Source organism: Mytilus galloprovincialis, chromosome 2 (genome assembly GCF_965363235.1).
Source record: "Mytilus galloprovincialis chromosome 2, xbMytGall1.hap1.1, whole genome shotgun sequence".
In the NCBI taxonomy this organism is placed as follows: Eukaryota; Metazoa; Mollusca; class Bivalvia; order Mytilida; family Mytilidae; genus Mytilus; species Mytilus galloprovincialis.
Window position 1 is genome coordinate 69057813 of NC_134839.1, and position 25862 is coordinate 69083674.

Consider the following 25862-nt stretch of genomic DNA (forward strand, 5'->3'; position numbering starts at 1 on the left):
CGATTATTCCTTGTTCACTTATTCCTTCATTATTTTTATTATCGATTTTGCATTCTGTTTCTTTTTCGCATTCTGGTCATAAGATGTTTTATTTTTCAAATAAATTAATTTAATACCGTATAAAGTCATATTTATCCCGAAAATGTAGGGAGAACTATATGTAAGTTTGAAACGTCACAATACATTACCCCTGTCTACTGGCATTTCAATCTCAGCTTAATCCGTAAACCATATAAAGCCTTCAGCATAACAAGTACCTGACTTATTATCTATCTCTGTCATGATTTCAGAATTGGTGCCATCAATGGTGTCACGATGATTATTTTGTACATATATAATTAATAATAAATTAATTTTGTCAATTCCCTAGATTCTACTCTATTATGTTACTTGTCATCATTGCCATATCATCCAGATCATCTTCGTAACCAATGCCGATTTAATAATCACTTTATCGGTTCTAGGATATATGAAATATAAATCTAATTAATGCAAGAAATATCAATAGTCTACAAAAACTTTAAATGAAATTCGCTTCATGGTTTCTGAACAAAGAAAAACTTGGTTCTACTAATTAAGCTATGTCAACCCACTAATGGTTTGTTTGATTATTGATAGATAATAGGGATTTTTTTTGTGTTTTTTTTCAGATCATCAAATATTTAAAAGTGCTGCTAGACAAATGCGTTATTTGGTTTGTCACTGCATTAACGCTTTTGTAATATGAATGAAAGTAGTATACCTGGTACGGATGATGTTATTTTTTATTCTTCGAACGATATTGATGACATTAAAGTTATTTCAACTCAGATAATTCATGTAGAAATACCAGTGTCTTCTTCATTCGTGATAGATAGAAAAGAAACTCTAGAGGAAGAACAAAGAAGAAAGAGAATTAATCGCATAGTCGGATTCTTTGCTTCATTGATTTTCCTAACATGTGTTGTTCTTGTCTGTTCCTCCATGATGATGTCAAAAAATATTGATGAACTCGGTAAGACAAATACCAAAATCTTATTTTATTGTAATAGCTTGTAAACTATTTGTCTTTTAGGTACATGGTACATGTGATATGTAAAAACTTTAGTACTTTGTTCATGGTACTTTTGACGTATAATACGGTCCGTATGCCAAACTCGCTTTGCCCGAGTTTATAGTGACGTTTTGGATTTTAATGAACGTTTTTGATGTATAACTGGTAAATTATCAAGTCAATGGTTGCGTCACCACACATTACTTAAAATAGTTATCAAAGGTACTTGGTCAGGATTATACTTAAATACGCCAATGCGCGTTTTGTCTACATAAGACTCATCAGTGACGCTCAGCTCAAAATATTTCTAAAGCCAAACAAGTACAAAGTTGAAGAGCATTTAGGACCCACAATTCCAAAAAGTTGTGCCAAATATTGCTAAGATAATCTACGCCTGTGATCATAAAATCCTTAGTTTTACGAAAAATTCAAAGTTTTGTAAACAGGAAATTTATAAAAAAAAAATGACTATTATAGATATAATTGGTATTTATGTCAACACCGAAGTGCTGTCTACTGGGCTGGTAATACCCTCCGGGACGAAACGTCCACCAGCAGTAGCATCGACCCAGTTGTATAAGTAGTTTTCAAAGGATTATGATTATAATCAAATACGCAAGAACCGCGTTTTCTGAATTCTTGCATATATACATGTACAAACGTTGATTTGGTTTTTTTTTTATGTATTTTAACAGTTTTGTTTTTATGATGTGCTTATACACTGCTGTCCCAAGTTAGGATGGGGATTTGACACCAGAAAACATATATGTGCCTGTCCCAAGTCAGGAGCATGTAATTCACTATTTATCGTATCTGTGCTGTATTTTTTTATATGTTTTTTCGTTTATTGTTTTGTACAAAAATCAGGCCGCTTTTTTTTCGTATGAATTGTTTAATAATTACATTTATGTATTTATCATTCGAGGACTGATACCTTGCTATGCTGTATGGGTTTTTCTCATGGTTGAAGTCAGTACGGTAACATAGAGTTGCTAACTATAAATACGTAGTCTTTGATTGAGACTTGTTTCATTGGCAATCGTACCACATCTTCGATTTTTTATATCATATAATATCTTAAGTTCTAACATAAAAGGAAAGTAAGCTGTCGTTTGGGTTTTTTGGTCTGTGGTCAACGTTAACTTAAAAGTTCTCTATTTTAAGATGTACGTCAAAGAAATGTCACATTAAAAGATTTCAGTGTTATGACTATTATATACCCTTCTGATTTAATTAAGCTCCGACCATACATTTATAAAAAAAAATCTACTGTTTAAACACTTTCTGTAATAAAAACATTTTATTTTTCGATAACGAAAAGTAATCATTTTCTGTAATTATTGAATTTGATGTTCGTTCAATTATTGATTTTATCTTTTTTTTCAATTGAAACAAACGGTTAATTTTTCAATATCATTCTATAAAAAAAAAATCCGGGTTTTTAAGAAAATTGATGCAACCATTAGTTATCTTAGATGCTCATTTAAAAAATAACAAATTAGAGTTTGCAGGAAATGGCCACAGCATTTATTAACAAATATGATATATGTACTATTATATGAAATGCAATTTTTGATATGATATGAACTAAAATTCAGTGATAGAAATGCATGTTTCTTTGAAAATGTTGTATGATGATCGCCGAATATGTTCGAGGTGGCAGACCATATATGAAAAGGGGCAAGTTCAAGATAAGCTATTAACCCTGGAAATCAGAGGCTAATGCTATCATACGATTTAAATAAGTCTGTAAACTGCAAATATGTTCTTTAAGCGCAGCGAAATCTGCCAAATTGACGGTGCTGCGACAGTTTTAGCCCTCAGATAAAAGTTTCGTAGAACCGTCAACCGCCAATAAAATTGGGGGGAGCTGCGCGTAGCTGTGTCATTTCAAGCAAATTTGAATGAAACAATTTCTAATAAATGAACAGAGTAACAAGGAAGAAATTATTTACATTATACATAAAAGAGCATCAGTAACGCTGATGTTTCATCTAAACTAATTACAAAGTTCATAATATGAGCAGATATAATATTTACAACGAGTCAACTATCAAAATTCAAAGTGTATAATAGTCGTCTGGAAAAGTAAAGCCACCCGTCTTACTAGAAATAATTGTTTCTAGTGCTCCCTGGATTATATTCAGAAAAATTTCATTTCCAATCTTAGTTAAATGCACCCCATCTTCTGCTAAGAACTTATGTGTAGCTTTTATGTCAGGATACCGAATGTAACAGCCTCCATGCTTTATCATGTGGACACCAATGGAACTGTTTAACCAACGTCTGCACTTCTCCATACAGTTCCCATTGGTTGAATACCTCCACTGCAATCTTGGTAATACTTGCGACCAAATTAAAGTCGTTTCAGGCAATTTATTTGATAACCATGACATAAATTTAACAAGCTGGAAATGTAAGTAACCTAGTTTGATATTACCTATATCATTTCCCCCAATGTGCACTATAATATAGCTGGGAGGATCTTCAAATCTCAGCATTAATCTAATGCGATTTTTCATCTTGGAGAGAGTTAGTCCACCGGTTCCTTGCCACCAGATATTTACTCCCAACCTATTCAAAGCCAAATTAGCTCCTCCCGGGCGTTGCCTTGATTCCACAAACGCATTCTTAATAATTGACGACCCAACAATCCAAACCCTTATAGGAGAATCTGAAACTAACAGCAATATAAATAAACAATTAAACGGGAGTTCGTATGTAACGCAAATATGCACCTGATTTCCAACGACCTAAACTTTTAATCTTTTCGTCGGATAACCCTTCAATGGCACAGGCTGTAGCCATACCTATTCTGAAAGAGTGAGACGACCAACGAGCGTTATCAATACCTAAAGCATGTAGTGACTTTTTGAGTATTGCAGAAAACTGGTATTTAGTCAATGGTTTACCGTCAAAATGACAAAATAGCGGTCCCTCTACTACAGGTCTGTCTCGCAAATAGCAAGGAAATAAAACCACCGGACAAATACATTTGTCTAATTGCTCCGGAATGTGTATGGTTACGCCCCTACCAAACTGATCGGTCTTAGACGAAACTAAATGAATTTTTAAATATGTTTTGTAAATTTGTACATCATTCATGTTTAAAGCATGATTTGAATAACATGTATTACTCATAGTTTGAACTGTCAACTCCCCAACCCTAAAAAGACCATGAAAGGCCAAGGAAAAAACTGCCTTGAATAGCCTTACCTCGTATGCAGAACTGCAGATACAAGATAATATGGACAAAATACGACCCAATAACTCTCTTGAAATAGGCAGTCTAGTGTCCATCTGAGGCGACCTTGTACGCTTTACACCATCGATCATTTTCCTTACAATAAATTTTTGTGTATAGTCTTCATAATCATTAAGTTTGTTGTAGAAACTTAGGCCTGATGTGTACGAATTAATTGTTGAATGAGCGAATCCAGATTTATACATATATGCAATAAAAGCAACAATGTCGTGCAGTGACACAGGCCATACATTAGCAAGACCGATATCTTTCCTGAAACTGTTAAAAAAATTTAAAGCCCTGGTGTACAACTTTGCTGTACTAGGTACTAGGAGCTACCGAATTGTTTATTAAAAAATCTACTTCAGTTCCGAAATGACCATGTGAAACTCCACAGGAATGTCTGATGGAGTTTGATCTGCTTCCGGGGCCAATGTACGGAAACGGATCACCTGAAAACGAGACAGAGAATCTGCAATTGCATTACTTTCGCCTGGAATATGCAACGCTCGTACCTGAATATTTTTTCTCAGTAATAACAAAACTAGAGGACGAATTAACTTCATTACGTACTTCGATTTTGATGTTCGCTTGTTAATTATCAAAACTAGTGCTTGGTTATCTATTCTTAATAAAATTTTCTTGTTGCAAAATTGAGGGGACCAAATTAACATGGCCAATAATATAGGCACCAGCTCTAAAAAAGATATATCGGACATGAACTCTTTATCCCTCCACTCGACAGGCCATCGAAACTGAGTCCATTGCTTGTCAAAATAAGCCCCACAACCAAGAGCAGCATTTCCAGAACTATCAGTAAACAGCTCAAGCGTATCACTTGATAACCAGAGACTTTCCGAAATGAAGCATTCGCCATTGAAATTTTCTAAAAACTCTAACCAGACTAAAGCATCAGATCTCAGCTCTTGATTAATTTTTACATAATAATACGACTTTCCGTGTTGGAGGTTTGAAATAACATCATAAAACCTTCTAGTAAAAGCCCTTGATGACGGAATTGCACGTAGGCAAAATGCCATTAGCCCAATGATTGACTCTAGTTCCTTCAATTTTATCTTTTTTCGACCAACCATGTATAGAATACCAGACCTTAACTTTATGACCTTGTTTTCCGGAATTCTTACCAACATAAGTAAAGTATCAATTTCAAGACCAAGAAATGTCAAGGTTTTTGTAGGACCAACTGTTTTGTTGTCTGCCAATGGCACGCATAAATCCTTACAAACTTTCATAAAAGTGTCCATTAACAACTCACAATTATTATTTGACTCATGTCCAGCAAATATAAAATCATCCAAATAATGATCCAAAGTGTCCAGACCGGACTTTGACTGAACAACACAGTGTAAAAAGGTCGAAAATCGTTCAAAAAGCTGGCATGAACTACTTAATCCTAAGGGTAGACATTTATTTATGTAAAACTTATCCTGAAATTTGATACCCATAAGATCAAAATCTGCAGGATTTATGATTAAAAGCCTAAATGCTTGGCGAATATCGATTTTACCGATTTTCGCACGCTCTCCGAGAGCTGCAATCATATTTAAAACATTGTCAAATGATGAGTACTTCACACTACAGTAATCTTCGGGTATAAAATCATTAATACTACCTCCACTTGGATAAGACAAATGAGATATGAGACGCCAACCTTTATCTGGTTTCTGAACAAGTCCAATTGGAGAAATTCGCAGTGTCGATATAGGTTTTTTAGAAAATGGACCCAAAATTCTACCCAGTTTGACCTCGTCGTGCAACTTTGCTAACGTTTCGAACTTGTGTATTTCTGCAGAAACCAAATTTTTTGCGGTAGTAGAAATACGTGGACCTTCATATTGTATCCTAAATCCAAAAGTAAACCCCTCAAGCAGGAGCTGAGCATCCACCCTATTTGCATAATCACCTAGATACGTGTTTAATTCAAGTATGTTTATTGGAGTCCACCCTTTATCCCATAGGTGGCGCAATAGTTTTGACTCTGAAAGTAATACAATCTTAATTCTATACAAAATTAACAATATGAACAATGTCATAAATTCTTACACATCTCTTTAACATAGAACCATAAAAAAAAAATTGTGCCACAACTTTAATTACATTCTGCTAAAGAATCACTTCATATAGTGACCAGAATACGATTTCGTATTGTTGGGATACTGCACTGGGTTGCCACCACGTGCTTGAAATCTCGGTCTAAATTGAGGCCTAGGTTGCTGAAATCTTGCATTTCCACCTACCCTATTAGGAAAAACGTTTTGTCTTGGGAACTGTATAAGTGGGTGCTGATCAGAACATCTTAAACAAGAATGATTATAAGGACATGATTGATTCACGCAATTGCCCTGGTAATTGAATGCGTAACATTTAAAGCGCCCCGTGCTTACTGGCGCATTACTATTAGAAGACGGAGGATACATATAAAGCAGCCATAGCTCAGGGTCAACCACAGCCCAAGACCCTGCTGGATCCTGTGACATTCTGAGGCGGAATTGTTCGTCATACGATTTCCACCCTAGTGCGCACCGCTTAGCACCTAACCGAATACTATGCATGTACTTCAGTAATTCTTGAAATACATGCGGGTGAGCAGTACAATAAATACTCATATACACTAAATATGCATCTGTCCAGGTATCGATGGAGTCAATTTTTTGTTGTTGCTGCCGTGGTTGTAGCAAAATTTCTCCCTGCGAAATAACTACTTTTTGTTTATCCCCTGCAGAGGCTTGTGAATTTACTAACAGTAAGGCCAGGTCAATATACTCTCCAGCAATAATTTTTTGCCTCAAGCTAACAGTGACATTTCTAGCAAGGTCATCACTGGCCTTAATGCAAGGAATTGGGTTTTGAAATACTGGACAATTACCTGAATGTGTAATGGGTTCAGTAGCGGTTGTTGGGACCGTAATGGGTTCAGTAGCGGTTGTTGGGACCGGAGCCATAGTCATCACTTCTGTATCTAGTGTATTGGTTGCCACTGGACTCCCTTTTGATCTGATTTCATGGACATCTCCAACTTTTCGACGCGAGACACTTCTCTTAGCGGCCGGAGCCACGCTATCTCCTCTTCCCTTGGGCACCACCCTTTTTCTTTTAGAAGCTCTAAGCATTTTAAACTGAAAAAGACACAATATGTTAACTTATGTAAATATTTGATTATATGACAGATAATATATGATATAAGACAATGTAAAAGAAAGACAATTGCCCGATTCTGCTGTGGCCGATCGATGAAAAAAAAAATAGATTTGCATCCACCTCAAACAAATAATATTGGAATTCTGCTATCTCCAATATTTTATGTGTTCACTGTATCTATCCAATATAATGTTTAAAAAATTAAACTTCTGCTAGATATAAACTTATTCAAAAAGTCAAAATTTTCAAAACCATGCCATGCCGTCTGCTGCATGAAAATTTTTGTTTCGCCCTGGCGCTTCGACAATTGAATAAACGCCCCCTTTTTTCCAACAAATAATTCGACAATAGTCGATGTCTTTATTAATTATCAAAATAAGCCCATCGTTCCTACATAACATTTTTAGATTTGCATCAAACGAATGAAGATTTATCGCATTCTATTTCAATGTTAATAAAATCTTCAAAAAGAAATTGAACCTGTTTCCTGTTTTTATATTATTTCGGTACTACATTACAGCTACAGCAAAATATTTATATCTTGCTGATAATTTTCTTGAAGTGCACCAGAGTATATTTACGTCATATCACCGCAAAAGTAGTACGTACAATGACGTTTACAATCCGTCTGCTATTGCCCACTTAACACAGAAATGCTATGTATATATTTTATCATAGTTTTAGTATTCTGCAGATGTTTATTGAGAAACAACATATCGCAAGAGAGTAATGGAAAACGACAATTGTGTGTATTTTGTGAAAATTCATGTTTCCGACGGATCAGACAGACTTGATTCAATTTCAGTTGAGGAAGATGTGCAAGGGAAGATATTATTTACACACCAATTAGACGATTCTGACAATTCTGATACATTGTACATACATCAGGAGTTCACTAGAAATATCTCGTTATCATCACATCAAAAGAAACATAGATCATCGATTTTAGACAATTTAAAACTATTTCCAAACGAGTCTACACGTAAAAATCTAATACGCGCCATACTTATTCTTACTTGTATGTTTGTTTTGTTAAGTGGGATTTTACTAATAGTTACACTAAACATGTCTGAAGAAATAGACGATAAAGGTAAGGACTGTCAATGCGAAGTAGAATAGAGAATGGAAACGGTAAATGTGTTAGAAAGACAAAAACCCGACCCAAGAGGAGAAACATCCTTACAGGACCCAATGGGTTTTCAACGCAGTGAGACAATCCGCAACTGGGGGGGGGGGGGGGGGAGCAGTTGCATGGCCTCTTAGCAGTAATATGCAGAAAACACATAAGTTCAGAAACATATGTCCGTTTGGAACAAATCTTAACTAGTTTTATGCCTATCAGTCCATTATTTTTCGTTATTTTCGTCATGACACAGATGCATGTACAACAGCATAAATATTAAATAGAGAGATAGCTTTTGAAACATGGAAGGAGTGACGCAAATGCTCCTCTAATTTAGAAAACCATACACTCATCTTAAACGACTAAGGTACACACATGTACATTGTACAGCTAATGTCATCTTAGGATAACATGGTACGTAAATTAATGATCTCACTGAATTTTATGAAATTGGCCATTTAATCAGAGCATGGGAACTGCACAATGTCATGCATATTGAAATATGATATGTATGACTTTTATATTTTCTGAGGTATAGCAAATTTAAGAATATCCGGAAAAAAAGAAGTACAAATGTAGATACTCATCATAGACAGATACCAGGATTAAAATTGTATACGACAAACGAGCTTTTCTCTAATTAGTTTTTTTTTAGGATAAATAGTTAATCTTAATATATAGTGTGGGAAAAGTGCCAACAAGGCAAAAGTAATCGCTTTGTAGTGACTAAAAATGTGATTTATGTTATTGGGAAATTAAGGTTTCAATGCAACTTCCCCAGTCAAAATTGACCAAAGATGAAATTAGCTATAATTCTTCTTTTGTTCCTTTCCAGTTTTGTTTTTGTCAAATAAATTCCAATGAAATTACTGCTGTAAATTGTGTGGTTCAAATTTCTCAAAATTTTTATATTATATTTTATCTGAGGTGTTGGGTACTCCCTTTAAATGCCAGGGGTACATGTAATAATAAGAAATAGTGAATGTGTTAACTAGAAATACCAGGGAAGCCTTATTGAAAAATAATTAGCAAACTTGACTGATGACAGAACTTTTAATCGATTATAGAGAGAACCAAATGATGAACATCGCTTTGACCTAAAACACAAACTTTTATGAGTAATTGAGATGATACCCATCTTTATCTGGTTTGGTTTTTGAACCAATGATGTTTATTAATGACAGTGTATGCCCAAACCCAGGAATGATCCGTCTGAATTCCATTTAATAAAAAAGAACCTTATAGCACTAACCGTTACCTTGATGATTTTTTTTTTGCTTTGATCATTGAAAATATCTCTAATTACGCTGCAGCAGTTTACCCAAGAGAACTGACTTTAAATGAAACTAATATATACAGCAATTATAATTGTCTATTTCTAGATTTATTTATTTCAGTTTCAGTTTGATGTTTACATTCCCTATCTAGTTTGCCGTATCCGTGTTTGTCGAATTAGATTTCAGTGAACGTAATCTATGCATAATTAGTAAATTACTTGGTCAGGTTTTTCGTTACCACGTATAACGAAAATTGAGACAACAGTAGCGTATCAGTAGTATAAACATACACTTTTTTGGTGAAACATCATCAGTATTTCTGAAAGTGAAAGCTTTTAAACCTTTAAAATAAAAACAAGGATATGTGTTACGTACTTTTTCAAAATACTCATACGGTCGGACTAATATTAAGAAGTTGGTGAAGTTTATTAAATACAAATGCATAATATATAACAGATTAACATAACGTAACTCTCAAATTGATATAAAAAAGTACAATTGTAATTGAAATAAAAACTTTATATTTTAACTATTTAAGAAATTCACGCTAATTGAATCTGTTAATCTGTAGTATAAAGCATGTCGATCAGTAAAAGTTAACATTAATTGAATAAGCTCACTGAAATTGAAGGTATCGGAAGTAAGCATAATGTGAGAGAACAATTGTTTTCGAATATTTAGCAACTTTACAAAAAAAAAAAAAATACAAATGCAAAGGAAGATGCATAAACTGCAAACATTAAAATGTAAAAAATATTACGTTACTTGTGGAAGCAAGCGTCACCTTGGGCGAGAGTCCCAAAATATAAAAGATTCAGATATACAATTAAAAAACTATTTAATTTCAATTGTTCGTTTGTTCATTTAATCCATCTATATGTAATAATAACAATTTGAAAAAAAAAAAAAAAAAAGATTGTTATATAAATGTTTGCTTAAATTTAACCCATATGATGACATGTATGGCAAGCTCGTACTGGACCATACGCGTATACTCATACGTCCGACCGTACGCGTATGGTCCGGACTCATATAGTCTGGAACAGATATAATCAAGTATAGGCAATCGGTCGGCCTTAAACAAATAGTCGGCTATAAGAGGGTCCGTCACGAAAAACAAACTATCAGTTTAGCACTGTAGTTAGATTTTAAATATTGTCCTTATCGGTACTCAGTGATTTTGTTTTAAATATACTTATGTCTTCTAAAATATGTAGCAACACAACTTTGACCGAAGTTGAAAAACCAACATATCAATGTCCCAGAACATGCATTTTCCTGTCATGCATCCCTTGAAGTAGACATGCTGCTTAAATTAAAAGTATTAAACTAACTTGAAGGGTTCCAAGTGTTGAAGGCATTCATGTGAAACTTACGGACGCCACCACGACGTGGCTGACCATAGAATATGTTTCATGGTTGACGCAGGATATGTTCCAATTGTCCTTTTACCGGTACCTTGTGGGTTTTATTTTGTCTTTTTGTTAGCTTTCTAATGTGTTCTCTGATTGCTCTTCCTTTTGTTTCCTACATTCGTTTTGATTTATTTTACGTATAAAATGAAGGGTCTTCAATTGATTATATTATGGAGGAGGAAGCAAACAAACGGTAGGGTTGTTAAAAAATCCAATCTTATTTACAAGGCGTATAATTTTGTACGCCAGTTGCACTTTTCGCGAAACATGACTCCTCAGTGACTCTCGAATCAAAAAAGATTTGAGGCCAAATAAAGTACTGAGTTGAAGAGCGTTGAGAACCCACAATTCAAAAAGGTTTTGCTAAATACTGCTAAGGTAATCTGGGTATAGAAAATCCTCAGTGATTCGAGCAATTCAAAGAGTAGTCTGAATAAGACAACAATTTATCAAAATTATGAAAATTTATTCTTAAAAAACAAATATTCTTTATATTATCTCTGACGTTTCTGCTTTTTTTTTGAAAGCCGTTTTTGAAGCAATAGGATTAGTTATTTTTTTTTTAGTCAAATATGCAAGTCGCTGTAATATACAATCTGGTTTAAAATAGTCATGTGAAAGTCGTTAGTTTTTGAGTTGCAATTGTATTGCAACTTTTGGTGACATACGTGATATAATTCCCTGATATAATAATTAACGCTTGCAAAATGTCTTAGTCACTCACTATCTTATAATGTCTAGGTTTCTCATAATTGTACAAAGCTTTTAAATGTTTTTTGTTTTCTCATTTCAGTGAGACAATCTAATGTGTTGCTAAGACAAAAGACAGTTACCAAAACAGCTATACACACGCCAATGCTGGTTGAAATTTCAAACTCCACAGAGCCATGAAACTTTGTGAATTCCTACCAATGAAAAAACAATGAGAAAATATCCTAGTATGATCATCGCCATTGGAAGTTTGAATAATGGATAGATTTCCATGATTAATTATTGTAGAAAAAATATCTGCACTGAATACCCTAGACGTACGATAGAAAAGTTTAAAGCATTGATCAAAATACACATGTACCGAAATATTATGCAATTATGTAGAAATCTAGTTAGAGATTGCGATATCTTAAGTCACTGGGAACAATATCAGACGCAGGAAGAAGACATGATACATACATGTCTTAGTATATTATGAAGTAGTATAAACGTTATTTTTCTAATCCAAGAAAGACAATTCCTAAGCATTTAATGTCTATTCTACGTTAAAATCGCATGCAGGTTGGTCATTTGCTTGGATGTATATACATTTAACGGTAAAAAGATGCTTCTAATGGTTGGATCAAACAAATTTCAAATATATACGAATTTTTATACCTTTTTAAAATGTGTATTACAATTGAAGCCATGAAGATAGTTACAAAGCAAAATTAAATTAAAGGTAACCAAATTGATTTACCAAATTTATTCTATTTCAATAACTATTGTATGTCTACCAGTTTACGATAGAACGTGTCAACGATACTTATTGTATATTATGATATGCGTTCATTAGTGATAATAAATCAGATCATTCCAGACTCATTGTTTCAGAAACCTGGGCTCACTATTTGATAAAGTAAAATGACAAAAAAATCGAACCCGAAGAAAAATTCAAATCGGAAAATATTAAACGAAACACTAAATAAATATGAATCGCAGAAACAACGACAACCACTGAATTACACGTTCCTGACTCGGGACAGGCACATACAGAATGTGGCGGGGTTTGATTTGTTTGAAGGCGCCAACCAATCCGTAACTTAGGACAGTCGAGTAACAGTACAACATATTAGTAAGAACAAACTATAAAAATCGGCTGAACAAAGCTTAACTCATCAGATGGAAATACATCTAACAAACACACAAAGTGAAAGTGGACGGGTACTTGCACATCCATGCAGCAAAAAAAAAAAAAAAAAAAAAAAACCTAAGGAAAGATCTGAGATAACTCGCATTTACTGACAGCTAGTTCAAAAGGGAACTACAACTTATTAAACAAATCATGTATCTATGACTAAATAATCAATAGGCACACATCTAACATCCAATGTATTTAGAATAAATATGCCATAAACAATCAGAGAAAACATCACCTTTTGCAATACCAATTAGCATATTAATCTATTGTAATAAAAAATCATAATATCTAATAAAATTTGTAGATTTAGCTAACAAAGTCCTTATATTTGTACAAATTAACATTCGTTTATAGTGGAAAATTGTTTTAACATTGAAAAAGCTACAATTAAAAATTGCCTGTTAGTCCCTTTCTGTGATTACCATTAGATACATGTAACTCTGGTTCTAAACAAATCACAAGTACGTGTTGAGATCCGACTAAATACCTATTTCCCGATATGGTCAGGTAAATTTGCTATACCAATGCAAGATACAGATATCGACAGATTAAAGAGACATTAAGCGTGTGTGCAGTATATAAATATAATATTAAGTTATAGAATATAAAACACATCAAACAAATGGAATTGTCATATTCCTGACTTGGTACAGTCATTTCCTTATGTAGAAAGTGGTGGATTACACCTGGGTTTTTGAAGCTTATTCCAAACAGCTCACGTGTATGACAGTCGCATGAAATTCTATTATATTGACAAAAATGGCTGAACAAAACAAAAATACCCAGATATCATAGGATAAAACCTCAAATTTAGGGAAACAGCATTCAACATTGTGTTTTAATCGTAATCACTATAAAAACAAACATATATGTCAAGAAAGAAAAACAAAATGACATATAGACATAAAAGATGATAAATAACGTTAGTAACGAGAGTCAGCTATAAAATGTCCCAAAATGACAATGCAGAACAATTCAAACAAGAAAACTAACGGCCTAATTCATGTACAAAAAATGAAGAAAAAACAAATATGTAACACATAAACAAACGATAACCACTGAATTACAGGTTCCTGACATGGGACAGACACAAACATCAAAATGTGGCTGGGTTAAACAACCCTCCCCTAACCGGCAGCATTGGTGTAACAGTACAAAATAGGAACAAACTATAAAAAAAAACAGTTGAAAAAGGCTTAGCTCATTAGATGACAACAAATACAAATACTACACATACAAGTAGACGTGGCCGGGTACTAGTACATCCCAACAACAAAAAGACAGTTACTGACAATTAGTTCAAAACCACTAGCCATTAATAAAACTAAAACAAAATCCTTCATTTAAGACTAAATTATCAATCAGTACACATCCCACATCCAATTGATATAGTGTAAAGACGTCATAAACAGTCAGAGATAAACATGACCTTGTACAATGGTATTACAGTGGTATTTACCAAAAAAAAAATATTTAAGAATGACAAGGACTTTTTGCATATTGAAGCTAATCAAGCTATATACAAGTAGTAGTTTTTCTTGTTGCTTTCAGTTGCTGCATGCTTAGGCAATGTTTGAAAGCAACTAAATCACTTCTTTGGAAGATATCTCATAAATGTCAAGTACATTTTTCTGCAGAACATCCATTTATTTCTCCCTTATTATTTTTCTAATGGAAATTGTGTTGTGATTGCTTTATTTATAAACGTTTGTTTTCATCTTAATTAATCATTGAACTGTTGAAAATGTCGAAATGTAATGATTCTGGTAACGAAATGTCATTATTTGTACTTTTTTTTTGTAGCAGCAGATGCGGGATATATTTGGTGACTATGTGGAACGCATCTATCCCATCGAGCTAGAGATATAGGGTACTACAGAAACAGTTAAGTCGGCCTCATATCTTGACTTACATCTAGAAATTGACAATGAGGGTCGGTTGAAAACAAAACTTTACGACAAAAGAGATGATTTCAGCTTTCCAATTGTGAACTTTCCATTTCTAAGTAGCAACATTCCAGCAGCACCTGCATACGGGGTATACATCTCCCAATTGATACGATATTCCCGTGCTTGCATTTCCTATCATGATTTTCTTGATAGAGGGTTGCTGCTCACAAGGAAGCTATTAAACCAAGAGTTCCAAATGGTGAAGTTGAAATCATCCCTTCGTAAATTTTACGGACGCCATCACGAGTTGGTTGACCGTTATGGAATAACCGTTTCACAAATGATATCGGACATGTTCCTTACGTCGTAACTACAATCCCCTTCCCGTTCATGAATGTGATCTAGACTATTTACGTGATTAGTTATCACATAAGCAACACGACGGGTGCCACATGTGGAGCATGCACGATCTGCTTACCCTTCCCGAGCACCTGAGATCACCCCTAGTTTTTTGGTGGGGTTCGTGTTGTTTATTCTTTAGTTTTCTATGTTGTGTCATGTGTGCTGTTGTTTGTTTGTCTTTTTCATTTTTAGCCATGGCGTTGTCAGTTTGTTTTAGATTTATGAGTTTGACTGTCCCTTTGGTATCTTTCGTTCCTCTTATATATGTGACATGGTTGTCAATCATACGACAATTATCTACCAGAGTTTAAATGATGTGACTGTAAGCAATATAAGGCAACCGTATACGTCCTTCAACAATGAGGTTTTATTTACCAAGTTTAGATTTGTTCTACACGTATAATTTTTATACTTATAATTAAAACTTTTTGAAATATCGAAATGTAATGATTCTGGTAACGAAATGTCATTATTTGCGTCTTTTTTGTACCAACAGATGCAGGATATATGTGAGTGACATGGTTGTCAATCATACGACAATTATCTACCAGAGTTTAAATGGTGTGCCTGTAAGCAATTTAAGGCAACCGTATACGTCCTTCAACAATGAGGTTTTATTTACCCAGTTTGTTTTTCAACACGTATAATGTTTATACTTATAATTGAAACTTTTTGAAATGTCGAAATGTAATGATTCTGGTAACGAAATGTCATTATATATGTCAATTTTGTAGCAATCGACGCAGGGAGTATAAGGATCGTTTAACTTGACACAATATAGAAGGAATTCTATACGACATATTTCCTAATAAGACAACCATCCCGCAGAGTTCAAATTGTGTTGATATTTAAGCAATAATAGACAACTGTACAGCCTTAAACAAATGGCAAAAAAAACAAACTATACCGTATAGATAACTTTAAGAGGCGCCGACGGCATGAAAAATATGAAACAGGTCAACTGAGGTTGGATTTGTATTTAAGCAGATTTGTCGGATTTGTATTTAAGCAGATTTGTCGGATCCCGGTCACAATAAAGAACACTTACACCTTCAGTTCCAGATTTCTTATCCCCCCCCCCCCCCCCCAGAATCGGTACTGTATTTTACAAACTTATACAATTGTAAATGGAAATGAGCAATGTGTCAAAAAATCAACAACCCGACCAAAGAGCAGAAAACAGTCGAAGGCCACCAATAGGCCTTCAACACAGAGAGATAATCTCGCACATAGAGGCGTGTTTTAGTTTAAACATGTTTTGTGAGATATCAATCCTCATCCATACCTCTAGCCAATGTAGAAAAAAACAAGCACACAGCAATACGCACAGTAAATCTCAGTTTAAAACAGTACGAGTCCGATGACAGAATAGGTAACAAAAGAAACTAAGCAAAATGAAAATTATACAAAAATCAACAAAGGACTACTAATTTCAGGCGCGGGACATTTGCGCTTTTTATTTTGGACACTTGCGCTTCAAATCATAGATCATATGCGCTTTTAAAAAAAGGACGTTTGCGCTTTTAACATAGGACATTTGCGCTTTTGCAATATTTTGTTTTTATGACTTCCATCCTTTTTTTTATACAGGCTTGGAACCAGCAGGTTTGGTCTGGCAGAGTAAAATTCATATTTTTCTATATGGTTAAAAGTTTAAAAATCTTTTCATAGTACATTTCATAGCACATTCAGGTCATAACACATTGACATATGTTTCAAAGTTTATATACAGCTAAAAGTAAACATTCTTAAGACAATTCAAACACAAAAAATCAAGTTTCTCTTTCTCAATTCTTGAATGGGGGTGCCTGTTTATCAATATAACGAATCTTAATGTAATTTACCGACTGTTGTTCAACGATACTCTTCAAAAAGAAAAAGATAAACATAGCAGATGAGTCAAGTAAAACTGTTCATTATAGTGGACATGGAAGGATTCTGGACCATTTGTCGTACGCTTACTGTATGATGGTTGCAAATCGTGATTCAATTGTCACATACTTTTCTGTCAGGTAATCTGCAAATTTGAAACATCTAGGCTCACTTATACAAAGTTAATCAAAGTACTGAAGTACTGAACATCAGAGGACCTCAAGTTATGTTGAATTATTGATAAATGACAGGTGTTTATATAATACCTGCCAGACAGAAATGTTCATCTTACTATATAGTACAAATAATATAATTTGCTATAATATCTGAGATACTGACTTGAACAAGGAAATTTAACTTTGTGAATTATCAACGATTACTTGGTCAAATGAGAACTATTAGATTGGCATTATGATTGGCATTATGTCTCTGTTATGACCATATAGTTGCACACATACAAAAATCATTAGCGTATAATTTATAATAGAGAATCAACATAGCAAACAATTCTTCGAAAAGCTATATAGTCACTCACTGAACTATGAAAAAGAGGTTCAAGACAATCATATTAAAACAGATAAATTGTAATATTGCCTTTTATTGGGACTAAAGATACCAGATAGTTTAGTTTAAACATATTTATTTATAGTGAATTGGAAAACAAGTTTTTCAACTTATATTAATCCCTTTCCACTTTGCGGGTGCGAGTGCTGCCTTGTAGCGGCATTAGACTGCTCTTTTTCGAAATCTACAAGGGTGTCTCTAACTTGCAAGAGATATGCCTCTTTCTTAACACGGGTCAGCCATTTATCGTCCCCTTCCGACGGACTATCATCGTTTCCTCAAGACCATACTCGCAAATGGTGTCAATGGAGAGCCGAAAATTAAGTCCCTGAAATTTTCATCCCAGACGGGAATCGAACCAGGAACCTTTGTGTTAGTAGTCTGATGCACTAACTACTACACCACGGCTCTCTGAACAGCAAACTCATAAATCAAAAATAAAATTACAATTCCATGACTAAAACTGAAAAAGACATGCAGACAAATGAAAGTACAATAGAAACAACATAGAAAACTAAAGACTGAGCAACACGAACCACACCAAAACTTGGGGATGATCTCAGGTGCTCTGGGTGGGTAAGCAGATCCTGCTCTCCAAATGGCATTTATTAACAATGTTTGTACATGCAGTATCAAGGTCTTCTATTTTCTGAAACATTTAGCTTTTGGATCAATTGCTAATTAAATTGATGTTAACACAGCAAGATTACTTTCCCTTATTCTAGATTTTTGTTGCAGTCAACACAAACTTTTTAAATGTTCATGAATAGCTTCATTGAGTTATCTTGGTTTTATTGTAATCACAGTCAATCATTTATTCATTATTTATTTTTTTAAATCAGCAGCTATACATGTACATTGTAGGTTCTGTTTTCTAATTATTAAATGGTTCAATATAAATATTACAATGTATTGTATGTAGATAGCCCTTTGCTAATGATGGTATTTTTGTTAATTGAATTTCACAACATCTGGATAGTTTTTCAACTGATAGTCTTTTTTTACTTTGTTCTGGATTTAATACTTTGGATACCACTGGCTTTAGCAATGAGAATATTTTGCACCATACATATAGAACACAACTACCATATGAATGTGTGGGTCCTTAGTAAGAAGCTTGTAAAAAAGGCTTGTAATTTTTTGGTGTATATCTTGATTTTCAGTTTGTTCGTTGATGTGGCCATTAGTTTTCTTGTATATATTGTATAACATTTGTCATTTCATGGCTATTTCTAACTGATTTATGTATAGTTATTTCTGATAGTAAAAATGTTGTATAGTAAGCTTTATTTCTTTTTCATCATTTTGTCTAGAGCTGGGGTCTGATTACCAATCATACCTCCCTTTTCGTTTCTTTTTTTTTATGAATAATGACAACAGTTTGGTTTACATTTTCATTTATGTATGTACACTTAACAACATAAACCAGTATATGTACATGTTAATCTCATTCCGTCATTAATATTGGTCATTGTTGGTATATATTTATCTTTAAGTTTGACAATGTACTGTGAAAAAGCTATCTTCTAACAGATACTTAGTATTATGGTTATTGTGAAACCACTGATTCAAAGGACAAGGTTCACTTATTGCCAGAAATGGCCTAAAATATAAACAGTTACTTTACCATAAAACTCCAAAAAGTTCACAATTTGGTTTGTAAATGGGTCTATTTCAAAAGTCTTAACGCTCAATAAATCAGTTCTTTTCATAATAGTACATTTTATGCTCCAAATTTGTCAAAATGTGATGATTTTGGACAATTTTCAGACCTGAAAGCTTTAAGTCTTTGGGAATAAAGATTTGGCCGCCACCTACAATCCAAAATGATTTGTAACCAAAAAAATCCAAATCTGATATATACAATTCACCAATTTAAAAACTTCTTGGATCTTGGATGGCAGCCAAGGTTAATAATGCCAAAAACAATTAAAGTATTACCATAGTTATCTGTGGTGTAATTTTCACAATTATTCAATGGTTTAATTTTGAATGATTGTGTATGATTTTCGAAAAGAAAAATAAAGATGGCAAAACCTGAATGAGGTTGCCTGATTTTTTAGGTGACATATGAACAACAGAGTCAGTGTGGGGCCACTAAGCTAAACTGACCGCTTTGCACCAGCCAATATAAATGAATGCCTAGGGTGGGAATCGAACCCACATACACCAACTCTGTTGTCCCTATATTTTTAAATGAACAAAAAAATGTCAAGAACAAATTTAAAACAATGTATAAATGTGTTAAAATTTAATTATAAAATTATACATTAAAATATAGGTTGATTTTTGTTTATTCAGATGTCTACTAAGATTGTAGTCCCATAGGCTCCACTGTACAGCTACATGAATATCCACACCCATATATGTGTTCCGGGGTTGGCACCCCTTTTCTTTGGCCGATCAATGCATTTGAATGGGGACATAAAGTTGGAACCCCATCCCCCTTTTTAAATGGCTGGATCCGCCCCTGTTGAAGGTTACAAGAGCGCAATTATTCGTAATGCATTTTCCATAGGGTACCACTGGTCTTCCGTATTTTTTTTCTCGAAGACTACACAAACTAGGGGAAAACGGGTAGCAGTTCCTGTTACTGGAAACGCCAGGGTTGCATTACAAGGGCTTACAACCAAAAAAAATATTTAGGGTCATGTGGCTCAAATTGACTTAAAATCCAGTTGAAAAAGATCTTCTATTTTTTTCTGCTTAATGAAAAAGGCATATTTTTAATGGCTCCGACGGACAGAAATGGAAGATTATTTTCTAAAAAAAAAATAATTTAAGAATGACAAGGACTTTTTGCATATTGAAGCTAATCAAGCTATATACATGTAGTAGTTTTTCTTGTTGCTTTCAGTTGCTGCATGCTTAGGCAATGTTTGAAAGCAACTAAATCACTTCTTTGGAAGATATCTCATAAATGTCAAGTACATTTTTCTGCAGAACATCCATTTATTTCTCCCTTATTATTTTTCTAATGGAAATTGTGTTGTGATTGCTTTATTTACAAACGTTTGTTTTCATCTTAATTAATCATTGAACTGTTGAAAATGTCGAAATGTAATGATTCTGGTAACGAAATGTCATTATTTGTACTTTTTTTTGTAGCAGCAGATGCGGGATATATTTGGTGACTATGTGGAACGCATCTATCCCATCGAGCTAGAGATATAGGGTACTACAGAAACAGTTAAGTCGGCTTCATATCTTGACTTACATCTAGAAATTGACAATGAGGGTCGGTTGAAAACAAAACTTTACGACAAAAGAGATGATTTCAGCTTTCCAATTGTGAACTTTACATTTCTAAGTAGCAACATTCCAGCAGCACCTGCATACGGGGTATACATCTCCCAATTGATACGATATTCCCGTGCTTGCATTTCCTATCATGATTTTCTTGATAGAGGGTTGCTGCTCACAAGGAAGCTATTAAACCAAGAGTTTCAAATGGTGAAGTTGAAATCATCCCTTCGTAAATTTTACGGACGCCATCACGAGTTGGTTGACCGTTATGGAATAACCGTTTCACAAATGATATCGGACATGTTCCTTACGTCGTAACTACAATCCCCTTCCCGTTCATGAATGTGATCTACCGAATTAGACTATTTACGTGATTAGTTATCACATAAGCAACACGACGGGTGCCACATGTGGAGCATGCACGATCTGCTTACCCTTCCCGAGCACCTGAGATCACCCCTAGTTTTTTGGTGGGGTTCGTGTTGTTTATTCTTTAGTTTTCTATGTTGTGTCATGTGTGCTGTTGTTTGTTTGTCTTTTTCATTTTTAGCCATGGCGTTGTCAGTTTGTTTTAGATTTAAGAGTTTGACTGTCCCTTTGGTATCTTTCGTCCCTCTTATATATGTGACATGGTTGTCAATCATACGACAATTATCTACCAGAGTTTAAATGATGTGCCTGTAAGCAATATAGGGCAACCGTATACGTCCTTCAACAATGAGGTTTTATTTACCAAGTTTAGATTTGTTCTACACGTATAATTTTTATACTTATAATTAAAACTTTTTGAAATATCGAAATGTAATGATTCTGGTAACGAAATGTCATTATTTGCGTCTTTTTTGTACCAACAGATGCAGGATATATGTGAGTGACATGGTTGTCAATCATACGACAATTATCTACCAGAGTTTAAATGGTGTGCCTGTAAGCAATTTATGGCAACCGTATACGTCCTTCAACAATGAGGTTTTATTTACCCAGTTTGTTTTTCAACACGTATAATGTTTATACTTATAATTGAAACTTTTTGAAATGTCGAAATGTAATGATTCTGGTAACGAAATGTCATTATATATGTCAATTTTGTAGCAATCGACGCAGGGAGTATAAGGATCGTTTAACTTGACACAATATAGAAGGAATTCTATACGACATATTTCCTAATAAGACAACTATCCCGCAGAGTTCAAATTGTGTTGATATTTAAGCAATAATAGACAACTGTACAGCCTTAAACAAATGGCAAAAAAAAAAACTATACCGTATAGATAACTTTAAGAGGCGCCGACGGCATGAAAAATATGAAACAGGTCAACTGAGGTTGGATTTGTATTTAAGCAGATTTGTCGGATTTGTATTTAAGCAGATTTGTCGGATTTGTATTTAAGCAGATTTGTCGGATCCCGGTCACAATAAAGAACACTTACACCTTCAGTTCCAGATTTCTAACCCCCCCCCCCCCCCCACAGAATCGGTACTGTATTTTACAAACTTATACAATTGTAAATGGAAATGAGCAATGTGTCAATAAATCAACAACCCGACCAAAGAGCAGAAAACAGTCGAAGGCCACCAATAGGCCTTCAACACAGAGAGAAAATCTCGCACATAGAGGCGTGTTTTAGTTTAAACATGTTTTGTGAGATATCAATCCTCACCCATACCTCTAGCCAATGTAGAAAAAAACAAGCACACAGCAATACGCACAGTAAATCTCAGTTTAAAACAGTACGAGTCCGATGACAGAATAGGTAACAAAAGAAACTAAGCAAAATGAAAATTATACAAAAATCAACAAAGGACTACTAATTTCAGGCGCGGGACATTTGCGCTTTTTATTTTGGACACTTGCGCTTCAAATCATAGATCATATGCGCTTTTAAAAAAAGGACGTTTGCGCTTTTAACATAGGACATTTGCGCTTTTGCAATATTTTGTTTTTATGACTTCCATCCTTTTTTATACAGGCTTGGAACCAGCAGGTTTGGTCTGGCAGAGTAAAATTCATATTTTTCTATATGGTTAAAAGTTTAAAAATCTTTTCATAGTACATTTCATAGCACATTCAGGTCATAACACATTGACATATGTTTTAAAGTTTATATACAGCTAAAAGTAAACATTGAATTTCTTAAGACAATTCAAATACAAAAATCAAGTTTCTCTTTCTCAATTCTTGAATGGGGGTGCCTGTTTATCAATATAACGAATCTTAATGTAATTTACCGACTGTTGTTCAACGATACTCTTCAAAAAGAAAAAGATAAACATAGCAGGATGAGTCAAGTAAAACTGTTCATTATAGTGGACATGGAAGGATTCTGGACCATTTGTCGTACGCTTACTGTATGATGGCTGCAAATCGTGATTCAATTGTCACATACTTTTCTGTCAGGTAGTCTGCAAATTTGGAACATCTAGGCTCACTTATACAAAGTTAAAAAGCGCAAATGTCTGATCACTTTAATACAGGTGAATCAAAATCTCAAGCGCAAATGTCCATAGTATCTATATATATATAAATAACAAAATGAAATTAAAAAATCCTCTCTTTTATCGTAAATTTTCGTATAAAACTTTCCGTTATATATATATATAGATATCACGATCAAGGAAAGGAAAGGAAAGGACAGTGTTTATTGTCATTATTATCTTCATTTTAACGATCAGTTGAGCAGGAAAACAAAACTTTTTTGTGTACATACTGAAGTCGTCATTATTGAGAGCCAAAATATCATCTAACTATCTAAAAGCGTTATTCAATTTTTGTAACAGATTTTGTTTTGATGGGTATTTGCTGATTTTAGTCATAAATGGTAACTCATACGTAACAATACAGAAACAGATCCGCAATAAGTGATGCACAGTTATTGCCCATTTGAATTCCGGCCAAGTTATAATTGACGATATACGGAATCTATGTATATTTTCGATGAAAAGGGATTTTATAATTTGTTCAATATTTGTCATTATACATGTTTTTGTACCTGGATTTGTCGAATGTCTCTTGAATTTACATAGTCTTTACGGTTTTCTACGTTTTTTAAAAGTTGACATTTAATCAATTAATACATGTATAAGTTCATGTTTTTTTTTATTTAAGTTTCATTCAAGTTTCTACTTTAAAAAAAAAATAACTCATTTCGAAGTTCAAAATACCGAAATTTGACAATCATTTCTCACCAATATAACCTGATCATCGCGTAGTATAATGCTTGCCGAAAATTAAAAAAAACTTTCTTTGAGATATCTCATGTAAGCATATTAACATTTTTAACATTTCTGTACAGCTTCCATCAGGTATCACTTTTGTTTTATAGAAACCTGTGATGATAATGACATTTTTTTTTCTTTTGAATTGTCCTTCTTAGATCTTTATTCACAAAGGACACAAATCATGCAAATGATAGTACTATCGACACGTTTTTTTCCCCCATTGGCATGTACGTGTGTTTGTCATGTGTATTAACAAATTCAGTATATATTTTTGTAAAACTATTCAAACTTATTTAACTTGCATTTTGTCTTAGTACTATTGTATTTATATAACTTTCTACAAAAACAGTCAGATTTATAGCTACATGTTCGGTATGAGCCAATGTTCCCTCACCAGTGTTCTTACATAAATTGTGACTTGGATGGAGAGTTGTCTCATTGGAACGGTTACGGCAAAAAACGGTTCGCAATCGACAAGATCTGGATGCAATCTGGACTCAATCGGCAGAAAAACAGCAATAAAAAGTTTCTCCAGATCATTCCCGTTCCACAGGACAATGTCCAGAATACACAGAACATTGTTAGGATTTTGATCCGATACAACAGAATCTGTCGCGACATAGGCACGATTGTAATCCGACTAGACAAAATCGGCTGAGTTTCCCCGAATGTTACGGAACGCACCTAACTGTCGGGGTGTTTCGCCGAACTATTCGGACCCTTCCCGACCCGTAGGAATCTGCTACAAACTTAAACGACTGCGTTCACACTATGATATGACATTCCAGATAATTGAGGATAGTAATCCGACTTTTTCACTTTCCGTGTCGTATCGCTGTCTGATCTCAAACGGGAGCAATAATCGGCAATGTACGTGTGAATCCCGCATTAGATAGTTGAACTTGTCACAACACGCATTTGTTTGTCGGGTTCACACAACTTGAGTCCGGACGATCGAATATCTGAAATTTATATATTAGACCATAAAAAATGTTTTTGTTTTTTGTTTTATTTTTTCATCACTGTAATTAACTAAATCAAAGTTAATCATGATGTATATATATCCAGGGCCGTAACTACCTATGAGGCAGGGGAGGCAACTGCCTCCCCTGAATTTTCTACACCATTTTTTTTTTTGAAGTAATAATATAGGGTTATTGCATGAATATTGGCCAAAGTACGGTCTTCAGGATGGAGCCTTCACTCACCCTGAACAGCAACCTCAGCTTGTTTTTGCATAAAAATTGCTTCAAGTTTCAAGCAATACTGATTTTTCCTAAAGTAATGAAAAATAGCCATTTTACTGAGAGAAAAAAATCGGCCGGGGCTGTGCCCCAACCCCCTAATCTTGAGGGCCTCAATCGGCGGCCTCCAAACCCCTGCCTCCCCTGAATTCAAACCCTAGTTACGGCCCTGATATCACAATTTGTATTAACTATTCTGCCGGCCAGTCTTCATTGGCGTCTTGATTGACAAATACAACTACATGTATTCTTATTCTTATTCGTATATGATTCAATTTATTGAA

The 25862-nt window shown here is 34.2% G+C and overlaps 1 long non-coding RNA gene across 1 annotated transcript; it reads right to left on the reverse strand.

Moving 5' to 3' along the window:
• Positions 1-2537: 2537 nt before the first annotated feature.
• Positions 2538-7713, reverse strand: LOC143064247 (uncharacterized). The gene is made up of 2 exons (XR_012975207.1): positions 7165-7713; positions 2538-3713 (listed from the first exon to the last, which is right to left on the reverse strand). It is a non-coding gene; the product is annotated as an uncharacterized LOC143064247 (long non-coding RNA).
• Positions 7714-25862: the final 18149 nt, after the last annotated feature.